The sequence below is a fragment of the Acinonyx jubatus genome, chromosome B3 (assembly GCF_027475565.1).
Source record: "Acinonyx jubatus isolate Ajub_Pintada_27869175 chromosome B3, VMU_Ajub_asm_v1.0, whole genome shotgun sequence".
Taxonomy (NCBI): Eukaryota; Metazoa; Chordata; class Mammalia; order Carnivora; family Felidae; genus Acinonyx; species Acinonyx jubatus.
In genome coordinates this window covers 30,039,075-30,050,304 of record NC_069386.1, presented here as the reverse complement: position 1 = coordinate 30,050,304, position 11,230 = coordinate 30,039,075, and the positions used below count along the sequence as shown (strand labels likewise).

The 11,230-nt window shown below is 57.5% G+C and overlaps 1 protein-coding gene across 2 annotated transcripts in view; it reads left to right on the top strand.

The window, feature by feature from the left end:
* The first annotated feature begins 2,439 nt into the window (after positions 1 to 2,439).
* The window catches only part of LINGO1 (leucine rich repeat and Ig domain containing 1), a 194,611-nt gene continuing 185,820 nt past the window's right edge, over positions 2,440 to 11,230 (top strand). For both annotated transcript variants that reach the window (XM_053223709.1, XM_053223707.1), the window contains exon 1: positions 2,440 to 2,615. The gene's annotated coding sequence lies outside the window, so the exon portion shown is untranslated. The remainder of the gene's footprint in view (positions 2,616 to 11,230) is intronic.

Sequence of the window (11,230 nt, the reverse complement as noted above, 5' to 3'; positions counted from 1 at the left end):
CAGGCCTTCCCTGGACTCACAGCCACAGCGAAGCCTGGGCTTCTCCTACTTCCAGCTCCTGTCAGCAGGGGGAGGCTGTGCTGCATCTGGTTGCAGGAACTGGGAGCAGAGGTTGGGATTGGGATTACTAGGACAGGAGAGGAGGTCTCTTTCAACAGCTCCTGGTTTGGGAGCCCTTGCCCATGCCTCTGTGATGGCTGAAAGACGGGTAGGGCTTCTGCCTGGATTTGCTAAGTGTCAGCCTTGCTGCTGCCCCAGAACCAAGATGAAACTCTCGATTCAAGGCTCTCATAGCTTCTCTTCCCTCAAATACACCCTCCTTCCTATTTTCCACTGCCATGTTTTGACAAATGCTCTTCTCTTGGCATGGGATGCCCTTTCTGTTCCTTCTAGCCTGGCCAACTCCTACTCATCCTTCAACACCTGGCTTCAGTGTCACCTCTTCCAGCTTGCCTGAATTTCCTCCATCCCCCAAAGTTCCCATCATGAATTCTTTCATTTTTTTTAAGGGCAGGATTGTGTCTGAATCATCTGTGTGTCCCCAGTACCTAGCGCAGGATGAGGTTCAGAATAGATGCTAATCTATTCTGAACAAGTGGGCAAAATGCATCCCTCTGTGGAGATCAGAGAGCAAGGGTCTAACTGGGGTGGAAGTAGGTGTGGGACACACAGAAGAGGAAATGCTCACGCATCAGGCCTGTTCAGGATCAGCCTGACAGGGAGCCTAGGAGTGAACATAAGCTTTATTTCCCAGGGGTATCATGAGGGTCCAAGGAGATCTTGGATGTGAAAGAGTTCTGTAAACTGTAGTGTGCTGTCTCTGCTAGGTCCTTGTGCCTCTCAACTTTGCCTTGTTCCCCAGATGAGGCCGGAGAGAAAGGCCACGGAATGAGGGAGGGAGCAGACCAGGCCTGGTGGGGGTGGGGTCGATGGAAAGGAGTGCAGCCTCAGCCACTTGCCCCAGCTCTCAGAGGCAAGGAGTGGGTGGGATTCTGGGTGGAGAAGGCCTGCCTTGGGACTCCTTCTCTTATGGGATCTAACATCATATCCGAGTTCCGCATGGCCCCAGAGATGATGTAAGCCAGTGTCCTTCCAAAGAGGGGTAAGCTGAAGCCCAGAGAGAGGCAGGCATTTGCCCAAGGTCACACAGCAGGGGTAGGAGGCCATCCTATGAGCCCCATCCTCCCGGCATGACAGGTGTCCTCATCCTGGGCTCAGATCCGGAAAGCTGTTTCCCTGATCCCTCCTCTTGGCCCCGCAGTCCCCGGTGCCCAGTCCGCACTACTCGACACCCCAGCCTGCCCTTAGGCATAGGCGCTAACAAGCACTGAGCGCCCCGTGGATGGCGTGGTCCGGACAGCTCCCGACCGTCCTTCTCCTTGACTCACCTCCAGCCCGGGAGGGCCAGGATCAACGGCGGTGGCCAGGGCGCCGCCCGCACCGCCGGGCTGCGCCACCGCCCCGGACTCTTCCGGCGCGGCGAGGTCGCCCTCCTTGGCGCCCCCGGGTGGGGCAGGTCGAGCCCGGTGCGCTATCCCTTTAAACCCGGGCGAGATGGGAGCTGTCAGCGACAGCCGAGGCTAGCGCGGGACGTCGCCGCCCGCCAGGCCAGAGCAAGGAGCCGCGGAGCGAGCAGAGAGCGGAGGTGGTGGCGGGGCCGGGGCGCGGCAGGTCCCCTCGCCGCCCACTGAGCTCTCGGACCCCGGGCCCGCCGAGGCGGGCGGAGCCCAGTGTAATGCGGAGAATGTGAGAGGCAGCGCAGAGCGGTGGGGAGGAGGGCGCGCGCAAGAGGGCGGCGGCAAGATAGACGGAGAGACAGCGGGAGCGACAGAGGACAGGGAACAGGGAGCAGGTGGGAGAAAGGAGAGGAGAAAAAAGGAGTGGCAGGGACAGGAAAGGGGGACAGAAGGGAGCGAGAGAACACTAGGCGCGGGCGGCGGCGCAGGCGAGGAGGAGGAGGCCGGCGCCTCTGGGTGGGAGCGCCGGAAGCCAGAGTTGGGCTCCCCGGCCGGGGTTCGGGTTGCGAGCGCTGCCGCGGCCGGGCCGGGCATGGTGGGGGAGAGGGGACGCCCGAGGGGCCCCCTCTGGGAACGGCGGGGGACCTGAGGCAGGGCCTACGGGACAGGGGCGCAGGGCCACTCCACAGGCCCCGCGGGCCGTGCTCCGGAGGCTCCAGCTGGCCGGGGCAAGGGGGCCTTTGTGAGCGCCCCAAGAGTGCGCAGCCGGGCGTGCGGCCGCGGGGATGTGTGCGCGCCCGGGGGGTGCGCGGGTGTGCGCGAGTGTGAGCGCCCCGGCGGGTGGGAGCGCGCGTTAGGGATTCTGCTGGCATCGCAGCGTGGAGAACAGGAGGCAGGAGTGGGGCGCGCAGGGGAGCGCGGGGCCCTCCCGCGCACACGCACACGCCGCGCGCGCGCGCACACACACACACACACACACACACACACACACACACACGCACACGCCCTCTCTGCCTCGCTCGCTGCCGCTGCCACCATCTCGGAGCCGAGCCTTGCGGAGCGGGAACCCGAGCCGGAGCGGGAACCGGAGCCGAGCGGAGCCGAATCGGGGAATGCGGTCCCGGAACGGAGCGGCGCGCGAAGTGCGCGCCCGGGACGGTGAGTGTGGCCTGAGTGTGGCCAAGCCGGGAGGCTGCGGCGGGGCTGGGGCCGCGGGGGCGCAGGCCGGGGAGCTGGGGTGTCTGCCCGCCGGCAGCGCCGCGTGCGCGGCCTCTGATTGGGCGGGAGCCTCGGGGGCAGCGGGTGGGGGTGGGGTGTTGGGTGCGCGCCCGTGGGGGCGTGCACGCGCGGAGATGGATGGGGCGCGCTCGGCACCCCGGTCCGTGACCGCGCTCCCGCCCGCTGCGCGGCCCCGCCTAACCCTCGTCTGTCGCCGGAACCCTGGCGACTTGGAGCAACTTTGTGTGTGGGGGGAGAGGAGATGGAGGCGTTTTAATGGTGGAATTCCGGCCTTGTCTTCCAGAGGAGAGAATGCGAGGGAGGAATGGGATGGGGGTGCGGGCTGTGCCGCCCGGCGGGCAGAGGGGTACATATCCACCACCCCATCGGCGCAGCCGCCGGCTCTCTGGGACACCAGTCAGGCCCCGCGGCGCCGCGCTGGAGCCGCTCCCCGGCGCTGGACTCCGGTGCCTCCGGCAGGGTCCGGCGGGACCGCGCGGCGACAGCTACCAGGCCTGGGGGCCGCAAGGTCGTCTTTGCAGCCAGGCTGAGGACAACAGGGCTTGAGGTGGGAGTGGGGAGACGTGCCTAGTGTGTACGTGTGTGTGGTCCCGCACCTTCTGCCTCGTGGGACAGGCCTCTGGAAGAAGGGAACTGCTGGAAAGATTATCACATTAGACCTGGCTCCCTGGAGCTCCAGAAAGGCCAGGGATTGGAAGGGGAACCTCTAAGTCCCTGGCCTGGTGCCCACCCCACTGCGCGCATGCCTTCTTTGTTCGGAGCCATGCGGCTGTGTGCCTTACTATGTGTCAAGGTTGTGCCTTGCTGTGTCCCCCACTCCCCTTCTTGAGTCTCCTTCTACACCTCTGTGCTGGTTGCCGCAGGGAACTTCCTCGGCCCCCTCCCCAAATGGCAGCCCTGCCCCTTCCGAAGATATGAGGATGACATGTGGTCCCTTGAGAGGGAGGAACCATGTGCTCCGCACCCTCCCCTTCCCCTGCCCCAGCACCCAATGACAGGCCCAAGGAAAGGTCAGAGGTCAGGACCTTCCCCTTTACAAATCCTCCTTGCTTCCAGGGCAGGTTCTTCCTCCTCTAGGAAGTCTTCTCTGATTGCTCCTCAGTCTGTCCTTCCAGCTTGGGTTTCTGGATTGGAGCGGCTGGGTTCCCCAGCAGCCCTCGTTCCTGTGCTCTCTCCAGGCACTCAATGTGTGAGCCTGTAGGGGTCAGAAGTCTTGTTCTCAGCCTACACGTTAGCTGGAGGGGTGTGATGCTGAATAGTATCTGCCTGCCTCTGGGGGATGGTAATATTTTGTTTGACCAGCTTTCGGGCTTAAACCTTAACTTGCACTTCGTTATCCCTCTGGAATCTCTCAGCCACCTTGTGAGAGGCCATGGACATGCTTCCACTCCATTTCACGGAGGAGGATTTTGAGGCAGAGATGGAGCTAGGAGAAGTCCAGTGTTAGGGCAGCAACTTTCCACTGTGAAAGTATCCTTTAACCCTGATCTTTGGTGAGGTGCGGAGGGGCAGGGAGGGCACCCAGGCCCCCTTCGTTGACTTAGCAGCAGAGCTCTGGTGGCCTTCTGCTAGAGGGTCTCCCAGGACAGCTGTTCTGCTGCCTGTGACCAGCACCCTCCCCAGATGGGCAGGAAGGGGGGCATCTCAGCCTGGCTCGCCATGGCTTGACTTCTGGCACCTCTTGACCCTGGCTTCATTAACCTTTGCTTCCTAGATTTGGGGCCAGAGTCTACCTGGGCTCTGCTCAATGGTTTGCAAACCTGGTTCCTGTCATCTTCAGCACTGGAATGTCAGTATTATTCTGGGACTCAGAGGGGTTTCTCCACCCCCAGCCTGGACCTGTAGGGTAGACCCTGGCATTGTCTTCCTCCTTGGGCCCTGGAATCCTTCCCAGTCTCCTGAGGTCTCCATCCTGGAGCCCCATGTGGGCCAGGGAGCTCACCCTCAGGGAAATGGGTTCCCCATAAAGGTCCAAATGTGCAATGGAGGGAATGGAGTCTGGTTACTTTTCGCACCACTTCTTCCCCAGGTGGCCCACCTGAGGCAGAGAAGCTAGAACAGCTTTCAGCCCCAGTCATTCTTTTGTGAACCCCCACCCCCCCCCGCCTCCTCCCCTCCACCTGCCCACCTGGTAGCAGCCTGGACTCTTCCCCAGTGCTACTTTGGTCCTTAGAGACCTCCAGGGTGGGGAGAGCTGTTGCCCAGGAGTGACCAAACTCCCCCTGGGGCTGGGGGTGCTACTGGGCCCGGCGATAGTTCCTTCAGCCTTTTTGTTGGCTTCATGCTCAGGTAGTCTCTCCCTGTCTCTCCTAATCCCTTTCTGCCCTGCTCTCACTCAGTGGCCTTTCTTAGCCATTGTTCTCTTGCTGTCTCTCCCTCCCCTTCTCCATCCCCTATGGCTCCCTGAGCTCTGGACTTTTGCCTTCCTGTGCATTGACACCCAGGTGGCTGGAGCATGGCCAGGTGCCCGCTTGGCCCCACCCCTGCCATCCAGGTCCACTTGAATCCCTGCCCTGGTTCTTCTGGCCCCTCCCCACCCAAGTACTCCAGCAGGCTGAGCCCTCCATTTGGGGTTGCAAGCCATGGGGAAGGAGAGAGCAGGGCACTTCTTTGACCCCTGGTCTGTGCTATCGGGTGTGAATCCCAGTGAGGTGCACCCGGCCCCCACTTGCTGCTCCCTTTAGGAAGACAGCCACTCTCCCTCAAACCTCCTGACTGAGAAGGGGTAGTGCCGAGCGGGCCCCCCTCCCTTTCCCTCTCCAACCAGGCCCTGACCTTGCCATGGGTGTGTTTTAAATTATAAAGATACTGTATTTTAACAAATTCAGTGATAAGTTTTTGGGTGGGCTGGGCCTTTGGGTGACTTGAGGGGAAAAAGTTACCCCTGACCACTCAAGCCTCTTTTGGGGGAACTTGGGGCCACTCTGGCCAACCAGAGTCTTTTCCATAGGCTTCTGGGGCCCAGACATCTGCTCCCAAGAACCATGCCTTGGCCTTACTCCTCATTGCCTAGAAACCTACAATTGGGGCCCAGTCCACATTTGGGTTCATCTCCTGGTTTGAGGCCTGGGCTGAGTACTGGGGATTCTGATGACAAGCCTGAGCCCCTCCCTGGGTGGGCTCTGAAAGGGGACATGGATATCCACCCACACCCCTGGGTGTGAGGCAGAATGGGCTGGGCAGTTGCAGAGGTATGTGAGTCGGGGATTGGCAAGGGGTCATTTCAGATGGACTGAAAGCCTGGTGCATTTTGATCTGCTCAAATGTTTCTGGCACTTGGTAGATGATCAGTAAATATGGTGAATAAATGAGTGAATGGAGAACGTGAACAAGCGAGGGCTTTCCAGGCAGATGGCACAGTGTTAGCGAAGGCATGGCAGTGGGAAGCACCGGGCATGGGTGGAACACGTTTGCAATGGAGTAGTTCATGCAGGGGCACAGCAGGCGCAGAGCAGGTTGGCACAAGACAGAGGAGGATCTTGAGTGCCTGACTGAGGAGTGTGGGCTGATTCCGTATTCAGGGGTTGCAGGGTTGAAGTTCTGGAGGGACGCAAGCAGATTTGCAATTTAAACTGCTCCCTCTGGTGGTTTTGGGAGGGGTTGGCCTGGAGAGCCAGAGGCCAGGAGGCGATCCTGAGGCCGCTATGGGAATCCAGGCGGGTGGTGAGGGCAACAGCAGAGACAGGCCTCTTATCTTCTGAGGATGGCCAAGGCAACCTGCCTGGTTTCCCACCCCATGGAGGATGGAGAGATTCGGCCTGGGGGAAGAGCCTGATGGGGCAATGTAGCTAACCAGAGTGGGGCGGGACCTCCGGTATATCACCATTCCCATCACCTGGGCATACTGAAGTGACATACAGGTGTCCTAGACTCATAAGATGCAGCCTTTAATACTGGCCCTCCTACTGCGTGCACTTGAGCAAATCCCTGAGATCCCTCAGACCTCTGTTTCTATGTCTGTAAAATGGGTAAGTTTGTCTCCTTGGAGACCTGGGGTGAGTTTGGGTGGAAGTTTGTGACCTTAGAGGTGGGATACAAAGAGAAGGGGTAGAGGGCTGGTCACACTGCTGTTTGACAGAGGAAGAGTTTGAAGCCCAGAGAGGGGTGGTGACTTGAACAATGAGGTCATAGAACAACTTGGGGGCAGGGCATTCCAGCTTGGGGTTTTTCTGGCTGCGCCTGTGGCCTGCTGGGCAGGGGTGGGTGGCATGGCCAGGGCCTTGAGGCCTCTGCAGAGGACGTCCTCAGGCAGTTGCTTCGGCAGTCCAGCTGTCAGGGAGCATATGGGGCCATATGGCCACATCAGGGGAGGCGCCAGCCACTGAAGGAGGGTTAGCGGCTGCCATCTTGGCCTTCTGCATCTATATGGGCACTGCCAGCCATCAGGGTCAGGGTGGGAGGAGGCCAGGATGGAACCTCAGTGTCCAGGTTGGTTTGGACGTGGAGGTTGGGTCTTGGCAGATGGCCCAGTTCTAGCACCCATCTGCCAAGGCAGCCGGACAGGCGGCTTCGTGCCCAGGACTGATCCAATTAGCTCAAGACCAGCTGTGCCAGTCACCCCCCATGCCCCACCCAGCTCTGATGGCCCTGTGGTCCACAGGCCACCGGGCGGTACAGCACATCTGATGTTGGAGTTTCCGGCCACACCACAGTATATGTGTGTGACATGCAGCCTCACCCTGAGCACTGATTCTATAGCTCTAAGATTTGGGGGTATAGAAATGGGTCCTTTGAATCAGCCTGGTGTGATCAAAAGGACCTGGGCTTGGATGCCCTCTGGAGCTGGGTGTGAATCCCGGCTCAACTGCTTCTGAGCTGGGTGAGCTCAGGTGAGTCCCTTCACTTTTCTTTCTTTTTTTAAAAAAAAAATTTTTTTAATGCTTATTTATTTTTGAGACAGAGAGAGACAGAGCATGAGCAGAGGAGGGTAGAGAGAGAGAGGGTGACACAGAATCTGAAGCAGGCTCCAGGCTCTGAGCTGTCAGCACAGAGCCCCACGCAGGGCTCAAACTCACGAGCCGTGAGATCATGACCTGAGCTGAGGTTGGACACCCAACCAACTGAGCCACCCAGGTGCCCCAAGTCCCTTCACTTTTCTGAGCCTTGGTTTCCTCATCTGTACCACGGGAGACTGATGCCTACCTTGTAGAGGTGTCATTGGCATGCTTTGAAATAATACATGTAAAGCATTCACTAACCTGATACAGCACATCTCAGAATCTCAGAAAATATTTGTTCATTTTTGTTCTCTGCTGGGAGAGGGAAGTGAGTCCTGTCAGAGTATCAATATCTAGACTGAAGTAGAGAGAAACCTCATTGTTTTAACTTTCCAGAACAAAATTTGCTTTATAATTCTTCATAAGTTTTTATACTCCTTCCCTCATGGCAGTTCTATAAAGTAGGCAGAGAGCACTGCCTCATTTCACAGATGAGGCAGCTTGGAAGTGATCCTCCAGAGTGGCACCGTAAGTTGGGCTTGCCCTGTTTCTGGACTCCTGGTCTAGGACACTTGCTCCATGGGTATTCTTCCCAAACCTTGGGGGTAGAGTCTGGGGAGAAGTGGATCTGTCTTCAACAAGGCCTGTCTAGACCAAGCTTGGGAGTTCTAGAGATTCCCCACCCAGCCCTGTCTTCATTACAGGTACAGGGACAGGCAGTCATGGTGATAAGCAGTCAGTCCCAGCTGGGGTTGGTACAGGTGACCCCAGCATTTATTGCATTTCTCTGTCTGCCCTGCTGGCGGGGTGGGGCAGGGGCTGGGAGTAGGGAGAAGTGGCCCTTCACCTCCTGGGCAGCCCTGGACCACCCCAAGGTCAACAGGGCTCAGGCTTCTGGGGACAGTGAGGAGAGCACTGGACCTCAGTTAGGTCACTGTTTGTCTCTCTTTGAGCCTCGGTTTCCCTCTTTATAAACTGGAGATAATTATCTCCCTGCCCGCCTCACAAGGCTGTCTTTGGGGCTCAACTATCAACACATATTTTTATACAAACATGGTATCGCACAGCTGTGGGTCCAGGAGTCCCCAGTCCTGCAGCTGATGATCCTATAATGATTCAGTGATTCACTTGTTGGGCGTGTCTTCTGGGCCTGGCTGTGCTAGCTGCTATGGGGGCTGAGATGAATAAAACCAGCCCCTGCCCTCTTGGGGTATGCAGCCTGCCAGTAGCTGTGCGCGCTGTAGTTTTTAATGGTCCTCCCGAGCTCATGCTGGCCGTCACACTCCTACTCAGCACCCTTCAAGGGCTCCCTGTTGCCTTCAGGCTGGCATCCGGACCCCTCAGTGCCTTGCACAGTCTGACCCTCTGTTCTAGCCAATCCTCTCGGGTCTCCTCTGTGCACTCAGGCTCCAGCCAGACGCCACTCACTGTCCCCTTCACACATGCTGTGGCTTTCCTTCCTCCATGCTTTGGCTGTGCTGTCCCTTCTGCCTGGTGCCTTCCTCCACCTCTGCCCTTGTGGATCCCACCCGCTTTTCAACCTTCAACCCATGTGCTGTACCTGAAACCCCCTCCTGATCACCCTAGCTAAAAGTACTTGCTTCTCCGCCAGAACTGTGCATCTACTGTGTGCAAGGCCTACTGTATTGGAGGCCTGTAACATATGGTGGTTTCTCTCTTCATGGCCTGGGAATGCCGTGGTGGCAGGGACCAGATTTATCCATCCTAGGTACCTGGGATGTGCAGGCACCTGGGCCCAGATAGACTCAGAGGAACGTGGTGCATCCCTCGGGGCCTCTGTGGCCAGTGCCACTTCCTCCTGCCTCTCGGGCCTGGGGATGCGGGCTAGGCCCAGAACATCTACTTGAAAAGCTCCCGAGTTATGGGTGGCTTTTCTGCTGAGGTGCTCACCACAGACATGGCCTTCCCTGCCCCTGGAGGCTCCACCAGGCTGAGGCGGGGGCGCCCAGTCACTGGCCACACATAACTCTCCCCAATGAATTGCACAGCATTCAGCAATTAGAGATTGATTATTTGGGGTACTGGTAGCTCTTCCATTATCGATTGGCGGAGGCGGGCCTAGCCAGCGTTGGTGTGGGTCATCTGGGCCTGGCTGGGAGATTGTGATCATGGCCATTTATTCCTGACCAGGAAGCTCCATAAACAAGAGTCAGAGAAAAGGAAGTGCAGGCCACCCTCTCTTTGATTTGCTCTCCCAGGGTTGGGATGTAAATTTGGGGAGGAGGGGGGATTGGGGTGAGTGGGGAGCTTTTGCTCACTCCCCCCTCCCTCTGTCCCCACCTTCTGTGTTCTGCTTCCAGTCTTTGCTGGCCCTGGGTCTCAGCTTTCCCATCCGTTAAATGGGGATCTCAGTCTTTTTGTGGGATGACACTGTGCCTTTGAGTGAGATGGTCAGGCCATCACTGACTTGTCCTCACTTCTGCTAATGGGTGGGGGCATGTGAGGCTTGGAGAGAGTGGTGTCCTCCTGAGGATAGAGGTAGCATCACAGTGCCCAGCCCCAGGGCTGCTCTGCAGAAGGGACAGTGAGATGGTGGGTGGGAGCAGGGGGTGGGGTTGGTCGGAAGGCAACACTTGCCCCACTAAAGTGCTATGTCTGGCTTCTGAATGTGCTAAGGCTTCTAAATGTGGAGTTAGGACTCAGTGGAATTCGTGCGAAAGCAATTTCTAGGGAAACCACATAAAGGAGCTGGCAGGGGGGGATGTTTAACCTACTTGAGAGACCTAGCTGCCTTTCAGGCTGGCCAGGAGCATGGGGTATTGTTTGTGGGGCTCCTGGCTCACATCACCAAGGTTTTTTTTTTTTTTTTTTAACATTTTCTTAGGAACATTTCCAAATATACAGAAAGGTAGAGGGGATAGTATAGGAAACCTCATATACCCTCACCTAGACTTAACAGTTGTTGACATGTTGCCACATTTTGCCTTATCTTTTTCCCCCAGAGTATTTTAAAGTAAATTATAGACATCATGCCATTTCACCCCTAAATATTTCAGTATCCCTCCCCCCAAAATCAGAGGAAATTTCAGTCTAACCTTAAGTGGTCATATATTTCTTTTCATTTTATTTTGAGAGATGAAGATGCTGACAGATGAGGAGACTGAGCCCTGAGAGGTGGCCTGGCCTGTCCAAGGTCACAGAGCGGAGAGGGGGAGGGGAGGAGAGGTGGGGCCTGGGAGGTGGCTACAGGTGTCAGCCCAGGACTGGCAAGACAAGAGGGGAAAGGAGAGAGCATTGGTGGTCTGGAGTTAGGCAGGTGGCTGGAGCAGGATCCCCCTCTTTCGGGGGGGGGGGATTCCTCTGGCTCAGGCTGGGGGTTCTGCTTGGAAACAGGAAGTGACTGTCTTTTAGGTTAATCTGCTCTCTTCCTTTTGTTTGCTGCGGGGATTAATCAGGAATTGCAGTGTCAGGAAAATCTAAAACAACTTCTTGTTTATTGTTTAATTTAGGAGAATGTTATCAGGCTCTGGCCATGCAGGCAAGGGGAGCTTTTGCTGGCACAAGAAGCAGGGCCACCTTGGTGAGGGGAGGGCTGGCCTGGCAGGAGGGTTTAGGGTCCCAGTCTGGACTCTCAGG